The sequence below is a fragment of the Mustelus asterias genome, chromosome 5 (assembly GCF_964213995.1).
Source record: "Mustelus asterias chromosome 5, sMusAst1.hap1.1, whole genome shotgun sequence".
NCBI classification, from domain to species: domain Eukaryota; kingdom Metazoa; phylum Chordata; class Chondrichthyes; order Carcharhiniformes; family Triakidae; genus Mustelus; species Mustelus asterias.
The window spans coordinates 90,276,689-90,299,569 of record NC_135805.1 but is presented as its reverse complement, the minus strand read 5'-3'; the positions used below and the strand labels follow the sequence as shown (position 1 = coordinate 90,299,569).

At 52.2% G+C, this 22,881-nt stretch overlaps 1 protein-coding gene across 5 annotated transcripts in view; it reads right to left on the bottom strand.

Moving 5' to 3' along the window:
- The window catches only part of LOC144493688 (microtubule-associated protein RP/EB family member 3-like), a 71,226-nt gene extending 63,420 nt beyond the window's left edge, over window positions 1–7,806 (bottom strand). For 4 of the 5 annotated variants that reach the window (XM_078213033.1, XM_078213035.1, XM_078213034.1 and 1 more), the window contains exon 1: window positions 7,678–7,792. The gene's annotated coding sequence lies outside the window, so the exon portion shown is untranslated. Of the gene's footprint in view, window positions 1–7,677 lie in introns of all 5 variants that reach the window. The other variant, XM_078213036.1, reaches the window with a different exon arrangement.
- Between the last annotated feature and the right edge of the window lie 15,075 nt (window positions 7,807–22,881).

Below are 22,881 nucleotides of genomic sequence, written 5' to 3'. Positions count from 1 at the left end.
GGATGTGGGGGTGACACACACCGGGGGATGTGGGGGGTGACACACACCGGGGATGGGGGGGTGACACACACCGGGGATGGGGGGGGTGACACACACCGGGGATGGGGGGTGACACACACCGGGGATGGGGGGGTGACACACACCGGGGATGGGGGGGGTGACACACACCGGGGATGGGGGGGTGACACACACCGGGGATGGGGGGGTGACACACACCGGGGATGGGGGGGTGACACACACCGGGGATGGGGGGTGATCACACACTGGGGATGTGGGGGTGATCACACACACTGAGGATGGGGGGGTGACACACACTGGGGATGGGGGGTGACACCAACTGGGGATGGGGGGTGTGACACACACTGGGGATGGGGAGGGTGACACACACTGGGGATGGGGAGGGTGACACACACTGGGGATGGGGGCTGATCACACACTGGGGATGGGGGGGTGATCACACACTGGGGATGGGGGGTGATCACACACACTGGGGATGGGGTTTGACACACAATGGGGCTGGGGGGTGATCACACACTGGGGATGGGGGGTGATCACACACTGGGGATGGGGGGGTGATCACACACACTGGGGATGGGGTTTTGACACACACTGGGGATGGGGGGGTGATCACACACACTGGGGATGTGGGGGTGATACACACACTGGGGCTGCTGGGGGGTGATCACACACTGGGGATGTGGGGGTGATCACACACACTGGGGATGGGGTTTTGACACACTCTGGGGATGGGGCGGTGATGATGTGGGGGTGATCACACACACTGGGGATGGGGTTTGACACACTCTGGGGATGGGGGGGTGATCACACACCGGGGATGGGGTTTGACACACACCGGGGATGGGGGGTGACACACACCGGCGATGGGGGGGTGACACACACCGGCGATGGGGGGGCGACACACACCGGCGATGGGGGGGCGACACACACCGGGGATGGGGGGGCGACACACACCGGGGATGGGGGGGCGACACACACCGGGGATGGGGGGGCGACACACACCGGGGATGGGGTGGCGACACACACCGGGGATGGGGGGGGCGACACACACCGGGGATGGGGGGGGCGACACACACCGGGGATGGGGGGGCGACACACACCGGGGATGGGGGGCGACACACACCGGGGATGGGGGGGGTGTCACACACCGGGGATGGGGGGTGACACACACCGGGGATGCGGGAGTGACACACACCGGGGATGCGGGAGTGACACACTCTGGGGATGGGGGGTGATCACACACTTGGGGTGGGGGGTGATCACACACTGGGGGTGGGGGGTGACACACACTGGGGGTGGGGGGTGACACACACTGGGGGTGGGGGGTGACACACACTGGGGGTGGGGGGTGACACACACTGGGGGTGGGGGGTGACACACACTGGGGGTGGGGGGTGACACACACTGGGGGTGGGGGGTGACACACACTGGGGGTGGGGGGTGACACACACTGGGGGTGGGGGGTGACACACACTGGGGGTGGGGGGTGACACACACTGGGGGTGGGGGGTGACACGCACTGGGGGTGGGGGGTGACACGCACTGGGGGTGGGGGGTGACACACACTGGGGGTGGGGGGTGACACGCACTGGGGGTGGGGGGTGACACGCACTGGGGGTGGGGGGTGACACGCACTGGGGGTGGGGGGTGACACGCACTGGGGGTGGGGGGTGACACGCACTGGGGGTGGGGGGTGACACACACTGGGGGTGGGGGGTGACACGCACTGGGGGTGGGGGGTGACACACACTGGGGGTGGGGGGTGACACACACTGGGGGTGGGGGGTGACACACACTGGGGGTGGGGGGTGACACACACTGGGGGTGGGGGGTGACACACACTGGGGGTGGGGGGTGACACACACTGGGGGTGGGGGGTGACACACACTGGGGGTGGGGGGTGACACACACTGGGGGTGGGGGGTGACACACACTGGGGGTGGGGGGTGACACACACTGGGGGTGGGGGGTGACACACACTGGGGGTGGGGGGTGACACACACTGGGGGTGGGGGGTGACACACACTGGGGGTGGGGGGTGACACACACTGGGGGTGGGGGGTGACACACACTGGGGGTGGGGGGTGACACACACTGGGGGTGGGGGGTGACACACACTGGGGGTGGGGGGTGACACACACTGGGGGTGGGGGGTGACACACACTGGGGGTGGGGGGTGACACACACTGGGGGTGGGGGGTGACACACACTGGGGGTGGGGGGTGACACACACTGGGGGTGGGGGGTGACACACACTGGGGGTGGGGGGTGACACACACTGGGGGTGGGGGGTGACACACACTGGGGGTGGGGGGTGACACACACTGGGGGTGGGGGGTGACACACACTGGGGGTGGGGGGTGACACACACTGGGGGTGGGGGGTGACACACACTGGGGGTGGGGGGTGACACACACTGGGGGTGGGGGGTGACACACACTGGGGGTGGGGGGTGACACACACTGGGGGTGGGGGGTGACACACACTGGGGGTGGGGGGTGACACACACTGGGGGTGGGGGGTGACACACACTGGGGGTGGGGGGTGACACACACTGGGGGTGGGGGGTGACACACACTGGGGGTGGGGGGTGACACACACTGGGGGTGGGGGGTGACACACACTGGGGGTGGGGGGTGACACACACTGGGGGTGGGGGGTGACACCCACTGGGGGTGGGGGGCGACACACACTGGGGGTGGGGGGTGACACACACTGGGGGTCGGGGGTGACACACACTGGGGGTGGGGGGTGACACACACTGGGGGTGGGGGGTGACACACACTGGGGATGGGGGGGTGACACACACTGGGGACGAGAGTTGTTGTGGGAGTTGGGTGAGGAGCACATAACGGTCGGTGTGGGGGTTGAACTCTTTCCCCTGCTTCACCCCGAACCTCTCGGTTTGCGGCTGGAGGAATCTGAATGGGAAAAGTTGCCCTTTGCTGTGCAACGGAATTTTAATTTGAACCGAAATCACACACTGGGGATGGGGGGTGATCACACACTGGGGATGGGGGGTGATCACACACTGGGGATGGGGGGGGATCACACACTGGGGATGGGGGGGGATCACACACTGGGGATGGGGGGTGATCACACACTGGGGATGGGGCGGTGACACACACTGGGGATGGGGGGGTGACACACACTGGGGGTGGGGGGTGACACACACTGGGGATGGGGGGTGACACACACTGGGGATGGGGGGTGACACACACTGGGGATGGGGGGGTGACACACACTGGGGATGGTGGGTGATCACACACTGGGGATGGGGGGTGATCACACACTGGGGATGGGGCGGTGACACACACTGGGGATGGGGGGGTGACACACACTGGGGATGGGGGGGGGACACAAACTGGGGATGGGGGGGTGACACACACTGGGGATGGGGGGGTGACACACACTGGGGATGGGGGGGTGACACACACTGGGGATGGGGGGGTGACACACACTGGGGATGGGGGGGTGACACACACTGGGGATGGGGGGGTGACACACACTGGGGATGGGGGGGTGACACACACTGGGGATGGGGGGGTGACACACACTGGGGATGGGGGGGTGACACACACTGGGGATGGGGGGGTGACACACACTGGGGATGGGGGGGTGACACACACTGGGGATGGGGGGGTGACACACACTGGGGATGGGGGGGTGACACACACTGGGGATGGGGAGGGTGACACACACTGGGGATGGGGATGGTGACACACACTGGGGATGGGGAGGGTGACACACACTGGGGATGGGGGGTGATCACACACTGGGGATGTGGGGGTGATCACACACACTGGGGATGGGGTTTGACACACACTGGGGATGGGGGGTGATCACACACTGGGGATGTGGGGGTGATCACACACTGGGGATGTGGGGGTGATCACACACACCGGGGATGGGGTTTGACACACTCTGGGGATGTGGGGGTGATCACACACCGGGGATGGGGTTTGACACACACTGAGGGTGGGGGGGGGGGGGTGACACACACTGGGGGTGGGGGGGGGTGACACACACTGGGGGTTGGGGGGGGGTGACACACACTGGGGATGAGGGGTGACACACACTGGGGATGGGGGGGTGACACACACTGGGGATGGGGGGGTGACACACACTGGGGATGGGGGGGTGACACACACTGGGGATGGGGGGGTGACACACACTGAGGATGGGGGGGTGACACACACTGGGGATGGGGGGGTGACACACACTGGGGATGGGGGGGTGACACACACTGGGGATGGGGGGGTGACACACACTGGGGATGGGGGGGTGACACACACTGGGGATGGGGGGGTGACACACACTGGGGATGGGGGGGTGACACACACTGGGGATGGGGGGGTGACACACACTGGGGATGGGGGGGTGACACACACTGGGGATGGGGGGGTGACACACACTGGGGATGGGGGGGTGACACACACTGGGGATGGGGGGGTGACACACACTGGGGATGGGGGGGTGACACACACTGGGGATGGGGGGGTGACACACACTGGGGATGGGGGGGTGACACACACTGGGGATGGGGGGGTGACACCCACTGGGGATGAGGGGGTGACACCCACTGGGGATGGGGGGGTGACACCCACTGGGGATGGGGGGGTGACACCCACTGGGGATGGGGGGGTGACACCCACTGGGGATGGTGGTTTGACGCACACTGGGGATGGGGAGAGTGACGCACACTGGGGATGGGGGCTGATCACACACCGGGGATGGGGGGGTGACACACACCGGGGATGGGGGGGTGACACACACCGGGGATGGGGGGGTGACACACACCGGGGATGGGGGGGTGACACACACCGGGGATGGGGTTTGACACACTCTGGGGATGTGGGGGTGATCACACACCGGGGATGGGGTTTGACACACACTGAGGGTGGGGGGGGGGGTGACACACACTGGGGGTGGGGGGGGGGTGACACACACTGGGGGTTGGGGGGGGGTGACACACACTGGGGATGGGGGGGGGTGACACACACTGGGGATGCGGGGGTGACACACACTGGGGATGGGGGGGTGACACACACTGGGGATGGGGGGGTGACACACACTGGGGATGGGGGGGTGACACACACTGGGGATGGGGGGGTGACACACACTGGGGATGGGGGGGTGACACACACTGGGGATGGGGGGGTGACACACACTGGGGATGGGGGGGTGACACACACTGGGGATGGGGGGTGACACACACTGGGGATGGGGGGGTGACACACACTGGGGATGGGGGGGTGACACACACTGGGGATGGGGGGTGACACACACTGGGGATGGGGGGGTGACACAGACTGGGGATGGGGGGGTGACACCCACTGGGGATGGGGGGGTGACACCCACTGGGGATGGGGGGGTGACACCCACTGGGGATGGGGGGGTGACACACACTGGGGATGGGGGGGTGACACCCACTGGGGATGGGGGGGTGACACCCACTGGGGATGGTGGTTTGACGCACACTGGGGATGGGGAGGGTGACGCACACTGGGAATGGGGGCTGATCACACACCGGGGATGGGGGGGTGACACACACCGGGGATGGGGGGGTGACACACACCGGGGATGGGGGGGTGACACACACCGGGGATGGGGGGGTGACACACACCGGGGATGGGGGGGTGACACACACCGGGGATGGGGGGGTGACACACACCGGGGATGGGGGGGTGACACACACCGGGGATGGGGGGGTGACACACACCGGGGATGGGGGGGTGACACACACCGGGGATGGGGGGGTGACACACACCGGGGATGGGGGGGTGACACACACCGGGGATGGGGGGGTGACACACACCGGGGATGGGGGGGTGACACACACCGGGGATGGGGGGGTGACACACACCGGGGATGGGGGGTGACACACACTGGGGATGGGGGGGTGACACACACTGGGGATGGGGGGGTGACACACACTGAGGATGGGGGGGTGACACACACTGGGGATGGGGGGGTGACACACTGGTGTTGGGGGGGTGACACACACTGGGGATGGGGGGGTGACACACACTGGGGATGGGGGGGTGACACACACTGGGGATGGGGGGGTGACACACACTGGGGTGGGGGGGTGACACACACTGGGGATGTGGGGGTGACACACACTGGGGATGGGGGGTGACACACACTGGGGATGGGGGGGTGACACACACTGGGGATGGGGGGGTGACACACACTGGGGATGGGGGGGTGACACACACTGGGGATGGGGGGGTGACACACACTGGGGATGGGGGGGTGACACACACTGGGGATGGGGGGGTGACACACACTGGGGATGGGGGGGTGACACACACCGGGGATGGGGGGGTGACACACACCGGGGATGGGGGGGTGACACACACCGGGGATGGGGGGGTGACACACACCGGGGATGGGGGGGTGACACACACCGGGGATGGGGGGGTGACACACACCGGGGATGGGGGGGGTGACACACACCGGGGATGGGGGGGGTGACACACACCGGGGATGGGGGGGGTGACACACACTGGGGATGGGGGGGTGACACACACCGGGGATGGCGGGGTGACACACACTGGGGATGGCGGGGTGACACACACTGGGGATGGGGGGGTGACACACACTGGGGATGGGGGGGTGACACACACTGGGGATGGGGGGGTGACACACACTGGGGATGGGGGGGTGACACACACTGGGGATGGGGGGGTGACACACTGGGGATGGGGGGGTGACACACTGGGGATGGGGGGGTGACACACACTGGGGATGGGGGGGTGACACACACTGGGGATGGGGGGGTGACACACACTGGGGATGGGGGGGTGACACACACTGGGGATGGGGGGGTGACACACACTGGGGATGGGGGGGTGACACACACTGGGGATGGGGGGTGACACACACTGGGGATGGGGGGGTGACACACACTGGGGATGGGGGGGTGACACACACTGGGGATGGGGGGGTGACACACACTGGGGATGGGGGGGTGACACACACTGGGGATGGGGGGGTGACACACACTGGGGATGGGGGGGTGACACACACTGGGGATGGGGGGGTGACACACACTGGGGATGGGGGGGTGACACACACTGGGGATGGGGGGGTGACACACACTGGGGATGGGGGGGTGACACACACTGGGGATGGGGGGGTGACACACACTGGGGATGGGGGGGTGACACACACTGGGGATGGGGGGGTGACACACACTGGGGATGGGGGGGTGACACACACTGGGGATGGGGGGGTGACACACACTGGGGATGGGGGGGTGACACACACTGGGGATGGGGGGGTGACACACACTGGGGATGGGGGGGTGACACACTCTGGGGATGAGAGTTGTTGTGGGAGCTGGGTGAGCAGCACATTACGGTTGGTGTGGGGGTTGAACTCTTTCCCCTGCTTCACCCCGAACCCCTTGGTTTGCGGCTGGAGGAATCTGAATGGGAAAAGTTGCCGTTTGCTGTGAAACGGAATTTTAATTTGAACCGAAATCCGAGCCACGGCCCCGTTCCCACTGCGCGAGGGACACCCGTTACATAACACCCGCTTTCATCGGGGGATGGCGGAATGGCCACCCGGACCCATCCCCGCCTCCGGCTGCTCGGTGGCTGGAAGGAAAAGAGGGAACAGGGTTCAGAGACCGGAAGAGCTGCAACTCACCGCGTCCCACCGCTCCGGAGCCGCTTTCAGGCCGCTCGCTCTCAACCAACGCAACGCACCGCAACTGCACTGCGCCTGCGCACAGCGTGCCGGAAGGGGCGTGGCTCCGTTCATTGCGGCACTGCGCCTGCGCACAGCGGGCCGGAGGGGGCGTGGCCCCGGCGATTGCAGCGCCGCGCCTGCGCAAACTGAGCTGGAGGGAAAGGCTCCGGCCACTGCGGCACTGCGCCTGCGCACACCGGTACCGAGGGGGCGTGGCCCCGGGTACTGCAGCACTGCGCCTGCGCACACTGAGCTGGAGGGGCGGGGCTTTTGTGCTGCAGTGTTGCTCTTGGCAGGCGGGGGCGGGGCAATGAATCTGCAGGGCGCAGACAGAGCAGAGCGTTAATAATAATGTGTGCAATGTAAAATCAATTGAGCGAATAAATTCCAAGCTCAGCGTCTGTCACCATAACACCCTGCTTAACTGCATAACAGAGGAGGTTGTTGTAATCTGCACTTGTCTATCTGACAGCGGTTTACAAAGCGATCAGTTCCCCTTTGGGCCACTTCAACGATTTGTAGTTACATGTCGACTTTTAACGAAAGAAATGACCCAAAAGCACTTTGCAGCAACATTCTCAAACAAGATACAGCCCTGGCCTGCAAAAATGCTTTTTGGGCAAATGACCAAACTCTTGGTCAGATAGGTAGTTGTCAGGAGTATTTTCAATGAGGATGGGGAAAGGCCATGGGAGAACATTAAGGAGGAAATTCCAGAGCATTGGGGTCTTGGCAGCTGAAGGTAAGACGGTCAATGGCGGGGAAGTGAAAACAGTAACAAGTCTCACAACACCAGGTTAAAGTCCAACAGGTTTATTTGGTAGCAAACGCCACTAGCTTTCGGAGCGTTTGCTGCTCCTTCGTCAGATGAATGAAACCCAGGGATGCTTAAATAGCCAAATTGAAGGAGTGCAGATATTTTGGGTGGTTTGGGCTGAAGAAGAATACAAAGATAGCGAAGGACAAGACGATGGAGAAATATGAAAATAAGGATGGACATTTTCAAACGTCGATGTTACTGAACTGGTTGCCAATGAAGGTCAGTTAGCATAGGTGATGGGTGAATGAGGTGGCGTGAGTTAGGACATGGGAAGCAGAGTTTTGGATGATAAAATTGAAATCAAGCATTTTTGAATGTTGCAGTTTACTTCAAAGGAAGTGGAATATAATAAAGTAGGGGTGCTTTGCTACAGATGTATAAGTTATTTGCGAGATCACAAATAACTTATTTGCGAGAAGGCGTATGGTGTGCTGGCCTTTATCAATCGAGGGATTGAGTTTAGGAGTCCGGGGATAATGATGCAGCTATATAAGACCCTCGTCAGACCCCACTTGGAGTACTGTGCTCAGTTCTGGTCGCCTCATTACAGGAAGGATGTGGAAAAAATTGAAAGGGCGCAGAGGCGATTTACAAGGATGTTGCCTGGATTGAGTGGCATGCCTTATGAGGATAGGCTGAGGGAGCTCGGTCTTTTCTCCTTGGAGAGATGTAGGATGAGAGGAGACCAAATAGAGGTATATAAGATGTTGAGAGGCATAGATCGGGTGGACTCTCAGAGGCTTTTTCCCAGGGTGGAAATGGCTGCTACGAGAGGACACAGGTTTATGGTGCTGGGGTGTAGGTACAGGGGAGATGTTAGGGAGAGGTTTTTCACACAGAAGGTAGTGGGCGAGTGGAATCAACTGCCGTCAGTGGTGGTGGAGGCAAACTCAATAGGGTCTTTTAAGAGACTCTGGATGAGTACATGGGACTTAATAGGATGGAGGGTTATAGGTAGGCCTAAAAGTTAGGGATATGTTCGGCACAACTTGTGGGGCCGAAGGGCCTGTTTTGTGCTGTAGTTTTCTATGTTTCTATCGAGAGTACTCTACACTTTCGATCTACTTATTCAAGAAAGGAAATAATTGCATTAGAAGCAATTCAGAGAAGATTCACCTGACTGATTCTTCAGATGAGTGGGTTATCTTACAAGAACAGGTAGGGCCTGTTTCCATTTCAGTTCAAAATAATGAGATGTGAACTTATTGAAACATATGAGATCCTGAGGGGACTTGACAGAATCGATGCTGAAAGGACGGGAGGAATTTTCTCAAAAAATTTCTAAGAGTCAAAACTGCGACAATGATGGAGTGTTCCGCGCTGGTTTCTCAGGCGTGCTCAGCATTGTGAGCTTTCGCATCTAAGACTGGGAGGAGCGTTGTGAGTCTGTGGCACCCAGAGAGTGGCAGAGGCAGGGTTATTGAATATTTTTAAGGCAGAATAGATAGAATCTTGACTAACAAGTGTGGCAAAGGGTTCAGGAGGAAGGCAGGTAAGTGGTGTTGAGACCACAATCTGATCTTATTTAATGGTGGAGCATGTTCAAGGGACCACATGGCCTATTCCTTCCCCGAATTCACATATTCAGAGGTAAAATGCAGGAGGCCAACCAGGAATGTATAGGAATGGTCAAGTGTAGACACCATCAGTGGCACGATGGCACAGTGATTAGCACTGCAGCCTCACAGCTCCAGAGACCCAGGTTCAATTCCAGCCTTGGGTGACTGAGTGGAGTTTGCACATTCTCCCCGTGTTTGCAGGGTTTCCTCTGGGTGCTCTAATTTCTTCCCACAGTCTAAAGATGTGCAGGTTAGGGGGATTGGCCATACTAAATTGCCATTTAGTATCCCAAGATGTGTAGGTTAGATGGATTAACCATGGTAAATGTGTGGGGTTACGGGGATAGGGCAGAGGGAAGTCAGAGTCGGTGCAGACTCAATGGACCTCTTCTGCACTATGATAATGGAAGAGGGTTTCAATAGCAGATCAACTGAGGCAGGAGCAAATCTGGGTAATTTTACAGAGGTGAAAATAGGTGATTTTAGTGATGGTCCGGATATCAAGTGTGCATGCAGTCTGGTCCAGCCTCAGACAGTTGCCACGGAGAGGAATGGAGTCAGTGGTGAGAGAATTCAGTTTATTGTAGAAGATTGAAATCATAACTTTGTATTCTAAATGTTTGCTTGGAATAAATTTCTACCCATTCCGGAACTGGAATCAGACAAGCAGCCTGACAATTAAGAGTGGGTGAAAGTATCAAGCTATGGGTAGTGGTGAGGGTGTCATTGGACTACATGGGAAACTGACACTGTTTTTGTGGATTTCGTCCCTGCTGGAATGGCTGAATCATTTTCTGATTGGAAACCAGAATAACTAACTAATCTGTGTGACTTGCTGTCTCTCTTCAACTCAACAGTCACTTTAGCATCTCACCTCCAGGCTATGAGCTTTCTTTTTCATTGATGATTTGAACATTTGTACAACTCATTCTGCTAACCCATTGGAAGCTGGGTGATAAGGTGCTGACCGAACATAGCGAACACCATTTGACTTTACAAATTTCCAAAATTCGACCACAGTAAATGCTGTGCCATTTTCAGACACTATGAACTCTGGGATGCAGTGAATGGCAACAATCTGCCTCAATTTATCAATGGTGGCTATGGCCTTCATTAATTGAACATCCAACCTTTTGGAATGTGCATCAACCAAAATAAGAACCACATGTCCCATGAACAGACCTGCAAAATCTATGTGTAGTCTTGTCCCTGGCCTATTGGCCATGCTCATGGGTACATGTTTGCTGGTGGTGGCAATGGCTGCTGGGCTTCACAACTCAGGCACTGGTTGACCATTCTTTCGATTTCTTTATCGATGCCCGGCCATGAAATATAACTTCAAATGCTTTCATCCTATTTTGGCCTCAGTGTGCATCATGCAATTCTTGTCATAAAAGCCGTTGCCCTTGGGGTTGCACCATAACAAGCGCCCCCACGATAACATGGCTTCTTCACATCTTGGGGAGATTCTCCCAAGAAAATTCTAAGTGCAGAATTGGCGGGAAAAATAGTGTAATTCATGATTGTTTTTTCAGTTGGAGTTCAGACTCGAATCTCCCACACTCTGTAATGCAGAGATCACAATTGTGAATATCATTAAAAGCTCGGGGGGGGGGGCGGGGCCTATTCACGCCAGAGTCTGATAGTTCTGGAACTCTGCGCATGCGCAGTGGCCCCAATCTGTCAGTCTCCCTGTTTGCTGGCCAGCTCAATCGCTGGCCAGCCCAGGTCTCTCCTTCACCCCCCCCACAACAGCCCAATTGTGGCCCCCACAAAGATTCCTGGGCCAGCCCCGACCACCGCCCCGTCCCCCCCCCCCCAAGTCCCAGAGCACCCCAATCCCCAGCACCCCCTCTCCCAACAGTGATGATCTCCCCCACCCTGCAAAATCCCCTCCCCCCCCAACGAAATACAGACCCTCTTGGCAGATCCCCCCAGCCCGCCCCGTTCACTGGCCTCCCTCCAGTCCCAACCGGATCCAAATGGCAGAGTGGCAGCGGGACCCCCCCACCCCCACCAATCGCCCCCTACATCCTGCCCCAGCTGGCTGCCCCATTGGCCCGAACCCCTTGGCACTGCCCGATGCCTGATGAGCATTGGCAAGGTGTCCTCTGGGCATGGGCACTTTGCCCCTTGGGCAGTGCCAGGGGGCACATGCTGGCACTGCCAGGGTGCCCCCGCCCAGGGGGCAACACCCCTGCCACCCGGCCCCCTGGGGGGCCCCGATTGCCCCCCCCTTCACTCCAGCGGGGTCTCCCGCTAGTTTCCCGAAAGTGGGGAGCTACTCTAAACCGCGCCGGAGTGGAATTATGCTGGCGGGGTGAGAGATGCTGTCAGGCCCAAAGAATTCAATCCCGGGCCCGATAACTACATGCAAAGAACATTGAAAATAGATTAAAATGACTTACCTGTCATTTTACCTGTGTTCCTGCCGGTTTCCTGTGTGGTCCTGACCGCACCTGATTTCCAGAGGTGGGAGATGCACATGCATCAGGAACGCATGAGCAAATCCCACGAATCGGCGCACGCATGCCTGACCGAACCCAACAAAGAAATTAGCAGATTGGAATGGCAAATCGCCCCTCCTTACCTGTTTTGCATTGCTGGTATGATTTAAGTTGCTCTGACTTATCACCATCCTTGCATTGCCATTGTCTTAACATTAGACAGTACTGTGTCTCTTTTGATCTAAGTTTTTATGTGATTTGCTGAAACTGGCAAAATCTCTAACAAGTGTAAAGACATCATGACTTCTTGTGGTACCGGTGGTGTGGAGATTGTTTGAGGAAGAGATAAGTGGCTCAGTGCATCCGTATTGTCCCTGTATGATGCTGAAAAGAGTAGCTGTACACAGCTGGCAATAGAGCCCATTTCTGCATCCTTGCAGAGGCAATTGGTGGCGCATGTTTATTCCCACGGAATAACCCCGACAAAGGTTTGTGACCTGACACTATGGTGAAATATCTACCATATATATTTTGATGAAACTTCTTCACAGCATAAATTACTACCAAACTTTCCTTGTCTATCTGAAAATACTTTTTTTCTGCATCTAATAATGTCCTGGAGGCAAATGCAATTGGCTTTTCCAGTCCATCCGGCATTTTGTGGGACAAAATGTGGCCATTAACATTCATGCCATAGAGTGGATCCAGACTGCAGTGGGTGACACCAGTGACATTTTCCATTGTGATATTCACCATTGTATCAGAGGTGACCAAAGCTTGTTACACCAGGAGCAATAGCAACACTGGGGGGTGATTTTCAGCCCCGTTCACCGTCGTGGCAACATGGACTGAAAATCTGGCGGGAATCTCATTTTAATGTATTTTAATGAATTTTAATGGTAAACAGAAATTTTAATATAGTTATCAGGCCCACTTGCCATATTACCCCCACCATGCCGCATTTTCAAACTTCGCCAACGTTTACAACAGATTCACTCAGACATGGACCTGTCATGGGGATCCCTCTGGGGGCATTAAGGTAAGTATAGCCTCCGGGGAAAAGGGACTTGCCCAGGCACTGCCCCCTGGCCAAGGAGCAAAGTTGGGGCAGACCCTGGTGGAAACCTCATCGGGGAAGCGGGAGCAGTGGGGGAGAGAGAGCATGAAGTGGGGAGAGAGATTCTGGTGATGACCGTTTAGGAGTCCCAATCACTAGACTTTGCCAGCACCTTTAGGCTCAGTCCCTCAAAACGATGGTGTGAAACACGCACCCACCCCCCCAGCCCCCTGGCTTTTTTCTTACGAAGTGCCATGAGAGAAAACCTGTCTGTTTATCTGGAGAGAAACACCTCAGTTTTCAGTCAGATCATGACACTTTGTCATTCTTTGGTAAGATTCAGCCCATTATTTCCAAAAGAAATGGACTGCACAATGGCACAGTGGTTAGCACTGCTACCTCACAGTTCCCCGCTTGGATCACTGTCTGTGTGGAGTTTGCACATTCCCCCCTTGTCTGCGTGTATTTCCTCCAGGTGCTCCGGTTTCCTCTCACAGTCAAAGATGTATGTGTTCGGTTGATTGGCCATGCTAAATTGCCCCTTAGTGGCCCGGGATGTGTAGGTTAGAGTGATTAGCAGGGTAAATGTGTGGGGTCGTGAGGATAGGGCCTGGGGTGGGATTGTTGTCCGTGCTGACTCGATGGGCTGAATGGCTTCCTTCTGCACTGTAGGTTTTCTATGATTTCGATGACAGAGTGAAGCAGGGTAAAAGAAGTTCATATTTCACCTGCTTGATAGGTTTCACCAGGGTGCCATAAACGGCATGTACATTGGCTTCTGTACCATGCTGCCCATCATCATCTAGGCATCTGTCCGCACAGTTCTTTCAATGTCCAGCCTGTTTGTGATCATAGGCAACACATTGAACAAATCTAAGCTGGGCTTCTTGGTAAGTCACCAGATGGGTATTGGATGATGAAGGATACCTCTTCAGACATGGACCCTGCCAGGAGGCTGGGTACAAGTGTAGAGCTCCTGTCTGGGATCTGTGTTAAATTGCTTTCTTGTTTTAGTTTGTCCTGTTACTTTAAATACCAAAAGTACACACATATGCAGTAATAACAATGGCTTTATTGAGATATCACAGTTCACAATGGAGAATGAGTGCCCTTATACAGTCCCTCATACCTAAATACTATTTTTTTCTATTAATATAATCATTACATTTCATGCACATTATCAATAAGTTACAGTGAAGCAAAGATACATGTGGGTGACAGTATAACCTATTAATGTAGTGAAACTCAGATGCATAGCATAATTAATTATTTGTAGTTAAATAATAGTACATTCACATAACTAGAATTCATTTGTCCTTATCAATCCCTTCCAATTATTCCATTACCATGGTTACATTGCCTCATTTAACTCAGTACCATTTCTCATAACCACCAGTGATCAGATAGGCATATTCCAGATCATCGCAATCATTGCTGAGTGCTTTTCTGATATTGCATCATCCATTTTATCTGTAGAGATGCCATTTCCTTTGCCCCTTTACACAATCACAATGGCTTACAATCCCATGTTGAGCCTTACAATCACATATTCAGCAGAAAGCCATTTTAACTCATCATGCACTGATCCTAATTTAATGCACACGGATCCACAGACATTGTGTGCACTGTGTGTGCATTAGAAATGTCATCAAGCAGATGGTTGGCATTTTCAAGCAATATTTGCACTTCCTGCGAGATATTTAGAATATAGATAGGTTAATTGAATGGGCAAAATATTTGACAGGAGGACTACAATGTGAAAATTCTTCCTTTGGCAGGAAGAATAGAAAAACAGGATGCTATTTAAGTAGAGAGAGATTGCAGAATCAGTGGTACAGAGGAATCTGGGTGTCCTATGTATGAATCACAAAACATTAGTATGCAGGTTCAGCAAGTGATTAGGTAGGCAAATGAAATGTTGGCATTTATTGCAAGGGGAATGGAATATAAAAGTAGGGACATTTTACTGCAGCATTGGTGAGACCACATGTGGGTACAAGCTGGCTCTCTATTTAAAAAATGATATAATTGTGTTTGAGGCAGTACAGAGAAGGTTCACTCAACTCATTCCTGGAATGAAGGTTTATCTTATGAAGAAAGGTTTAACAGGTTGGGCCTTTACCCACTGGAGTTTAGAAGAATGAAGGGTGATCTTATTGAAATATAAAAGTTCTTGAAGGAACTTGATAGGGTAGATACTGAGAGAATGTTTCCTCTTATGGGGGAGATGAGAACCAGAGGACACAGTTTAAAAATAAGACGTCTCCCTTTTAAGATGGAGATGAGGAGGATCGTTTTCTTTCAGACTGTGGAATTATTTTCCCCAGAAAGCAGTGGGAGCAGGGTCATTGAATTTATTCAAGGCTTAGCTAAATAGACTTTTGATTGACAAGGGCATCATGGGTTACGGGGGGCAGACAGGAAAGTGGAATTGAAACCACAACCAGATCAGCCATGCTCATGTTGAATGGTGCAACAGGCTCAAAGGGTCAAATGGCCTACTCCTGCTATAAGCTCAATGTTCCTATTCTTTGTAATACAATCCTGATCATATTTCCAGATTTATAGGCATATGTGCATAATTTTATCACAATGAAGGCCCAGTCTTTAACACCTGCTGGACAGAAAGAAGTGCAAGAGGAGAAAGAGCAGCATAAAGAGGAGAAGCAGGAGCAACATTGATCACAACTTACCAGACTTCTTGCACAGCGGCTCATCCAAGAGCACTTTACTGAACCATACAAGTCTGCAACCCTCATTCTCGCATTCTATCTACCACCATCAATTGCCTTCCTCCAGTCCAGACATATGGATCTAGCTTTTACTTCAACACAGATATTAACATAAACGCCAAATCCAAATCAAAAATAAATATTCAATAACTCAATTGCATCTGTCTATATTGTTGTGAAGTTGAGTTTGTAAAGATGTAAAGATATTTATTAAGACAAAAGAATTGTAAAAAAACGTTAGAGGGAAAGAAAACATGTCACCTACATGTTCCCTTTAAAAACTGTTTTCGAGTTCTGTGCTAAAAAGCAGAGTGCACACAGACTGCAGGTTGCAACAATTATTTCAAAGGGGACCAAAAGCATCAGAGTTGCCTTGGTAACCAGCTCTGCAGGTTTTTGCATTTTTGTTAGCCTATGAGGTTAAAGAAGATGCTCAACTATTAAGAGCCTATCAGATTTGAATTTGACAGTGTTGACAGCCTCAAACCAATCGCGGTGTAAGAAAATTGCGAGATCATAGCAGGTATAAAAGCCAAAGCAACAGCCATTCCAAGAGAGAATATCCTGGGAGAACATCTCCAGAGGCCAGGGCAGCCAGTCAAAGGGCCAGCATTCATCTCTAGAGCAGCCCTCCACCCTGCCAGTTTAAACATCTCTTAACAGAATTATCCAGCTATTTAGCAGAAGGATACTGAGTCAGAAAGACCTTACAGACAGCAGACAACTACCTAAGAACTCCAAAGCCTCTGACTGCTATCAGACCTGGTTATGTATATTTTTTTGAGAGTGACTAAACTTCCATTATTACTGTTCCTTGTATCATTCAAATAGCATTTCAGTTGAAACGTGCCTTGGTTAAAATGTTACTTGTTTAGTTAAGGTTCCTGGATATTTAAATAAAATACCTTGTTAATTATTCACTTAAAGTGAGTGTCATGCCTTTACATTAATGAACCTCTAATCATTAACTGAGAACAGATAACACCTTCTCAAATAATTGTAGCAGATTACAACGTGAGGTAAAGGGGATTAACCTCTATGTTGTAACAATATTCAACAGAAATAATTCAATTCTTTATTTCTTGCCTCAACTATGTATTGTAGTATTCAAGAAAATCTGTTTACTCAGTTGGGGAGGTTGCGAAGGGAAATACTGCTGAGCTTCCATTGAGGATACTTCAGAAGACTCTGGTCAGTAACTTGGAGCTGATCAGGGCTTTGACCTACAGACTGCGTATCTCAGTTTGGGCATCTCCCAGCCTCCATTATGACAAAATTCTAGTGTTTTTTCTGAAGAGAACAGTTATTGCGAAGTGGTGTTATAGTGTTTGAGTTTTCAAACTTGTCTCTGTTGAACTACCTAGGAGTACTGTCAGACTTCCAAGGACTCTTTATTCTAAGGCTTCGAAAGCTAAAAGCAGCAATCCCAAACTAGATGAAGAAAACATTTTTACTTATTTTGGCTACAGAAACATCACGCCAATTATGAAATGGAAATTGCACTGACAGCAATTCAGATTTCGCACAATTACCTTACTTTGCACTGTGGAAATCCCTACAGATGCAGGTTTGAAAGCATTCATCGAGACAATAGCCTCAACAGCTCCGATATTCTGTTGCAGAACAGAACATTCTCTGTTCATCAGGAGCTATTCATAGCCTAGCACACAATATGCCAAATCTCTGTTGGATAGTTAGCATGACATCTTCATCAGATAGGAATGCCACATAATGCTCATTTCCTTCCCTGCCCCCTGGCAATATTCTTGATACCAAGATATTTGCTGGCAGCTTGTGACAAGATTAAAAGTAAAAACCCAGATATATGAATCCCAGTTCTGTTTTGGGAGCATGCCCACACAATAACCTGCCCCTAATTGAACTACCTACACGTACAATTCATCACCATATGAAATGATCCAAAACATTAAGATAGATAAAAGAAAGCATATGAACAGATTATAAACTAAAAGAGATATTAATCTGTGCACCCGTAGTAATCGTAGCAACCCCAGTTAAACCTATTAACTGCTTACGTCATGATCCAAATCTCTTTGAAACTGCTGCAATAAAGATGAAATAGCATTGAGGTTTGTTTTACTAACAGTGTTTGGTAAGAGACAGAAGATTTAGCAATCGGAACATAAGACACAGCAAATCAGTGAAATGTAGGCACATCTTAGTTTTAACAATAGAAGGGACAAAATGGGACAAGATCTTTGTACCACTATGGAAGCGGAAGAAGAATTTTGTGAGGCCAGCCAGCATGCCAGTCTTCCAGCACCATCTCACCCCCAAGCCATTTTCCTAAAAGCCAGATCAGGGGCTGACCAGCTACCTTTGCTTTGATTTGATTTATTATTGTCACAAGTATTAGTATACAGTGAAAAGTATTGTTTCCTGCGCACTATACAGACAAAACATACAATACATAGAGAAGGAAAGGTGAGGGTGCAGAATGTAGTGTTACAGTCACAGCTAGGGTATAGAGAAAGATCAACTTAATGCAAGGTAGGTCCATTCAAAAATCTGATTGCAGCAGGAAAGAAGCTGTTCGTGAGTCAGTTGGTACATATCCTCAGACTTTTGTATCTTTTTCCCGACGGAAGAAGGTGGAAGAAAGTATGTGCGGGGTGGGTGGGGTCGTTAATTATGCTGGCTGCTTTTCCGAGACAGTGGGAAGTGTAGGCAGTGTCAATGGGTGTGAGGCTGGTTTGAGTGATGGACTGGGCTTCATTCATGACCCTTTGTCGTTTTTTGTGGTCTTGGACAGAGCAGGAGCCATACAAAGCTGTGATATAACCAGAAATGCGGCACGGTAGCGCAGTGGTTAGCACTGCTGCTTCACAGCTCCAGGGACCCAGGTTCGATTCCCGGCTTGGGTCACTGTCTGTGTGGAGTTTTCACATTCTCCTCGTGTCTGCGTGGGTTTCCTCCGGGTGCTCCGGTTTCCTCCCACAGTCCAAAGATGTGCGGGTTAGGTTGATTGGCCATGCTAAAATTGCCCCTTAGTGTCCTGAGATGCGTAGGTTAGAGGGATTAGCAGGTAAATATGTAGGGATATGGGGGCAGGGCCTGGGTGGGATTGTGGTCGGTGCAGACTCGATGGGCCGAATGGCCTCCTTCTGCACTGTAGGGTTTCTATGATTTCTAGGGTTTCTATGATTTTTATGAAAGAATGCTTTCTACGATGCATCTGTAAAAGTTGGTGAGAGTCGTAACAGACATGTCAAATTTCCTTAGTCTTCGAGAAAGTAATGGCGTTGGTGGGCTTTCTTAACTATAGTGTCGGCATGGAGGACCAAGACAGATTATTGGTGATCTGGACACCTAAAAACCTAAGGCTCTCGACCATTTCTGCTTCATCCCCATCGATGTAGACAGGGGTATATTCTCCACAATGCTTCCTGAAGTTGATGACTATCTCCTTCATTTTGTTGACATTGAGGGAGAGATTATTGTTGTCGCACCATTTCACCACATTCTCTATTTCTTTCCTGTACTCCATCTTGTCATTGTTTGAGATCTGACCCACAATGGTGGTATCATTAGCAAACTTGAAAATTGAGTTAGAGGGGAATTTGGCCACGCAGTCACAGGTGTACAAGGCATATAGTGTGGGACTGAGGACACACAGCCTTGTGGGGCACCGGTGTTGAGGATGATCCTGAAGGAGGTGTTGTTGCTATCCTTACTGATTGCGGTCTGTGAGTTAGGAAGTCTAGGATCCAGTCGCAGGGGGACGTGCCGAGGCCCAGGCCACCGAGTTTAGAGATGAGTCTCATAGGAATAATGGTGTTGAAGACTGAGCTGTAGTCAATAAATAGAAGTCTGACATTGGTGTCTTTGTTACCCAGGTGTTCCAGGGTTGAGTGTAGGGCCAAGGAGATGGCGTCTGCTGTGGATCTGTTGCGGCGATAGGCGAACTGTAATGGATCCAGGCCTTTTGGGAGACTGGAATTGATTCGTGCTGTGACTAACCTTTCAAAGCACTTAATAATGATGGATGTCAGAGCCCCCGAACGATAGTCATTAAAGTACACTGCCTGGCTTTTCTTTGGGACTGGGATGATGATCATCTTCTTGAAGCAGTTAGGGACCTCAGATTATTGTAAAGATTGTTGTTTTGAGCATCATGCACAACAATCAATAAAAATTGATATTAATGTTTTGGACCACAACTGTTTCTAATTTACGTTAATGATTGCACATTGGGGCTTAAATGTGCTTTTCAGTGCTTTGGAATCACACAAATGTCTTAAAACAGTAAATTACCAGTCTTGTAAGTGGGAGCTCGTGTTCAGAGGGTAAATATGTCGGAAATCAGCACCACCCTGCGGAATTTTATGGCCCCTCCTGCCAGCAGGATTTTTGGTCCTGCTGAAGTCAATGGAATTTTACAAGGTTCACTGCATTTTCTGGTCCCACCTCCACTGCAATGGGGACGTAATATTCCACCCACCATGTTCTAACTCTGATCTTGTTTCATTGATCTTGTTTGTACCATTAGATATGCATTGCTTCTCGTCAGTGGCCTTGAAGAGCCCACATCTGATACCTCTGGTATGGTAAGAATCCACTCAGATAGGGGTCTATCTCAAGAGAGCAGATCATTCGTGTCCTTCCATCAGCTCACTTACTTCCCTGAACATGTGTCAAAAAGAAGGCAAGGCCAGCAGCAGAAGCATTGCAACCTGCATTTGGCCCACATTAGCTATGTGAGACAACACTCAGCTCAGTTGCAAGAAGCTCATATTGACACAGAGCATCCAGCCACCTCATGAACTCAAGACATCTGGGATCACCTCAGAGTATTATCTTAGGATGAAAAATCCACAGTTTTTAAATTCTGCTACTAGAATAACGACACATTTTTCTATTGCACCTTCTTACGTTAAAGGTGCTATAGAAAAATATGTTGTTATAAGAGGAAGCATGCACAGGCATGTGTGCTGGCAGATATTTTTCTTGACAAGGTTCGGAAGTTGTTTATGCCAGATATTATGAATGGGAGCTGTGTTTTTTTTCCCATTATTTCATGGGATGTGGGTGTCACTGGCAAGACCAGTGTTTGTTGCCCATCCCCAATTTTCCTTGAACTGAATAGCTTGCCACACCATTTCAGAAGACAATTAAGAGACAATCACATTTGCTGTGGGTCTGGAATCATATGTAGGCCAGACCAGGTGAGAACAGCAGATTTCTTTCCCTAACCTTAGTGAACCATGATGATTATATGACAATGGTTTCATGGTCACCATTACTGAAACTAGCATTTCAATTCCAGATTATCAATTTAATTTAAATTCCACCAGCTGCTGTGGTGGGATATGAACTCTCATCCCCAGAACATTAGCCTGGGCCTCTGCGATTACCTGCCTAGTGACATTACCAATACACCACTGTCTTCCCCCACCAAGGAAATAATGGCTTCTGGAAAGGTTGTGTGAAAATTGACAAGAGGGAAATACAGACTGTGTTCGAGGAAAGACCCTAAACTGTAATGCTTTCCTCTGGTTAAAGTAAAAACTCTCTGTTTTGAAATGCAGGAAGAACCAAAGAGGAAGTGGTTTGAGTTGTTAACCTCACCAGAAGCAGCAGCTACAATCGGGAACTATTTAATCATCCAGAATATTTCCTGTTTACATTCCGTACGAACAATTTTTAGGAATTATTACTTAAGATTGAAGATAATCTTCATAGTCCAAAAATGTGCGAGTTAGGTTGATTGGCCAGGTTAAAAATTGCCCCTTAGAGTCCTGGGATGCGTGGATTAGCGGGTAAAATATGTGGGGGTAGGGCCTGGGTGGGATTGTGGTCGGTGCAGACTTGATGGGCCGAATGGCCTCCTTCTGCACTGTAGGGTTTCTATGATTCTATGATTCTATAATGGGTGTAGTGTGATTCTTCTGTTTTTAGTATGGCCAAAACGAATAATGTATCTAACTGGGAATATATGAGAAAAGCAAAGTAAGGGAGAATGTGCAAACTCCACAAAGACAGTCACCCAGATTCAACACCGACCTTGGGTGACTGTCTGTGTGGAGTTTGCATGTTCTCCCTGTGTCTGCATGGGTTTCCTCCGGGTGCTCCGGTTTCCTCCCACACTCCAAAGATGTGCAGGTTAGGTGGATTGGCCATGCTAAACTGCCCCTTAGTGTCCAAAGATGTGTTGGTTAAATGGATTAGCCATGGGGAATGTGTGGGATTACGGATAGGGTGGGGAGAGGGCCTGGGTGAGGTGCCTGTCTCTGAGTGCGGAGATCAGGAGCCCTTTAAAAAGGCCGGCCCGATCTTTGAATAGTGGGGCTGGCCAGCGGGTTTCTCAAAATGAGTTCATCCGAATCTTTCAGGTGGGTGAATCCTACCTGACATACCTGCCAGTGTCAGCGGGAAACCTTCTTGTTATCCCGCTGGCATGGGCCACTTAGTCTCAAAACAGTAGAATTCAGCTCATCATTTGGAAATGAAGTAAGGGAAGCAGACATACATCACTGACATGCCATCAAGACACTGTATTCCCTTTGGACAAAGTTGCTGCTGGCAG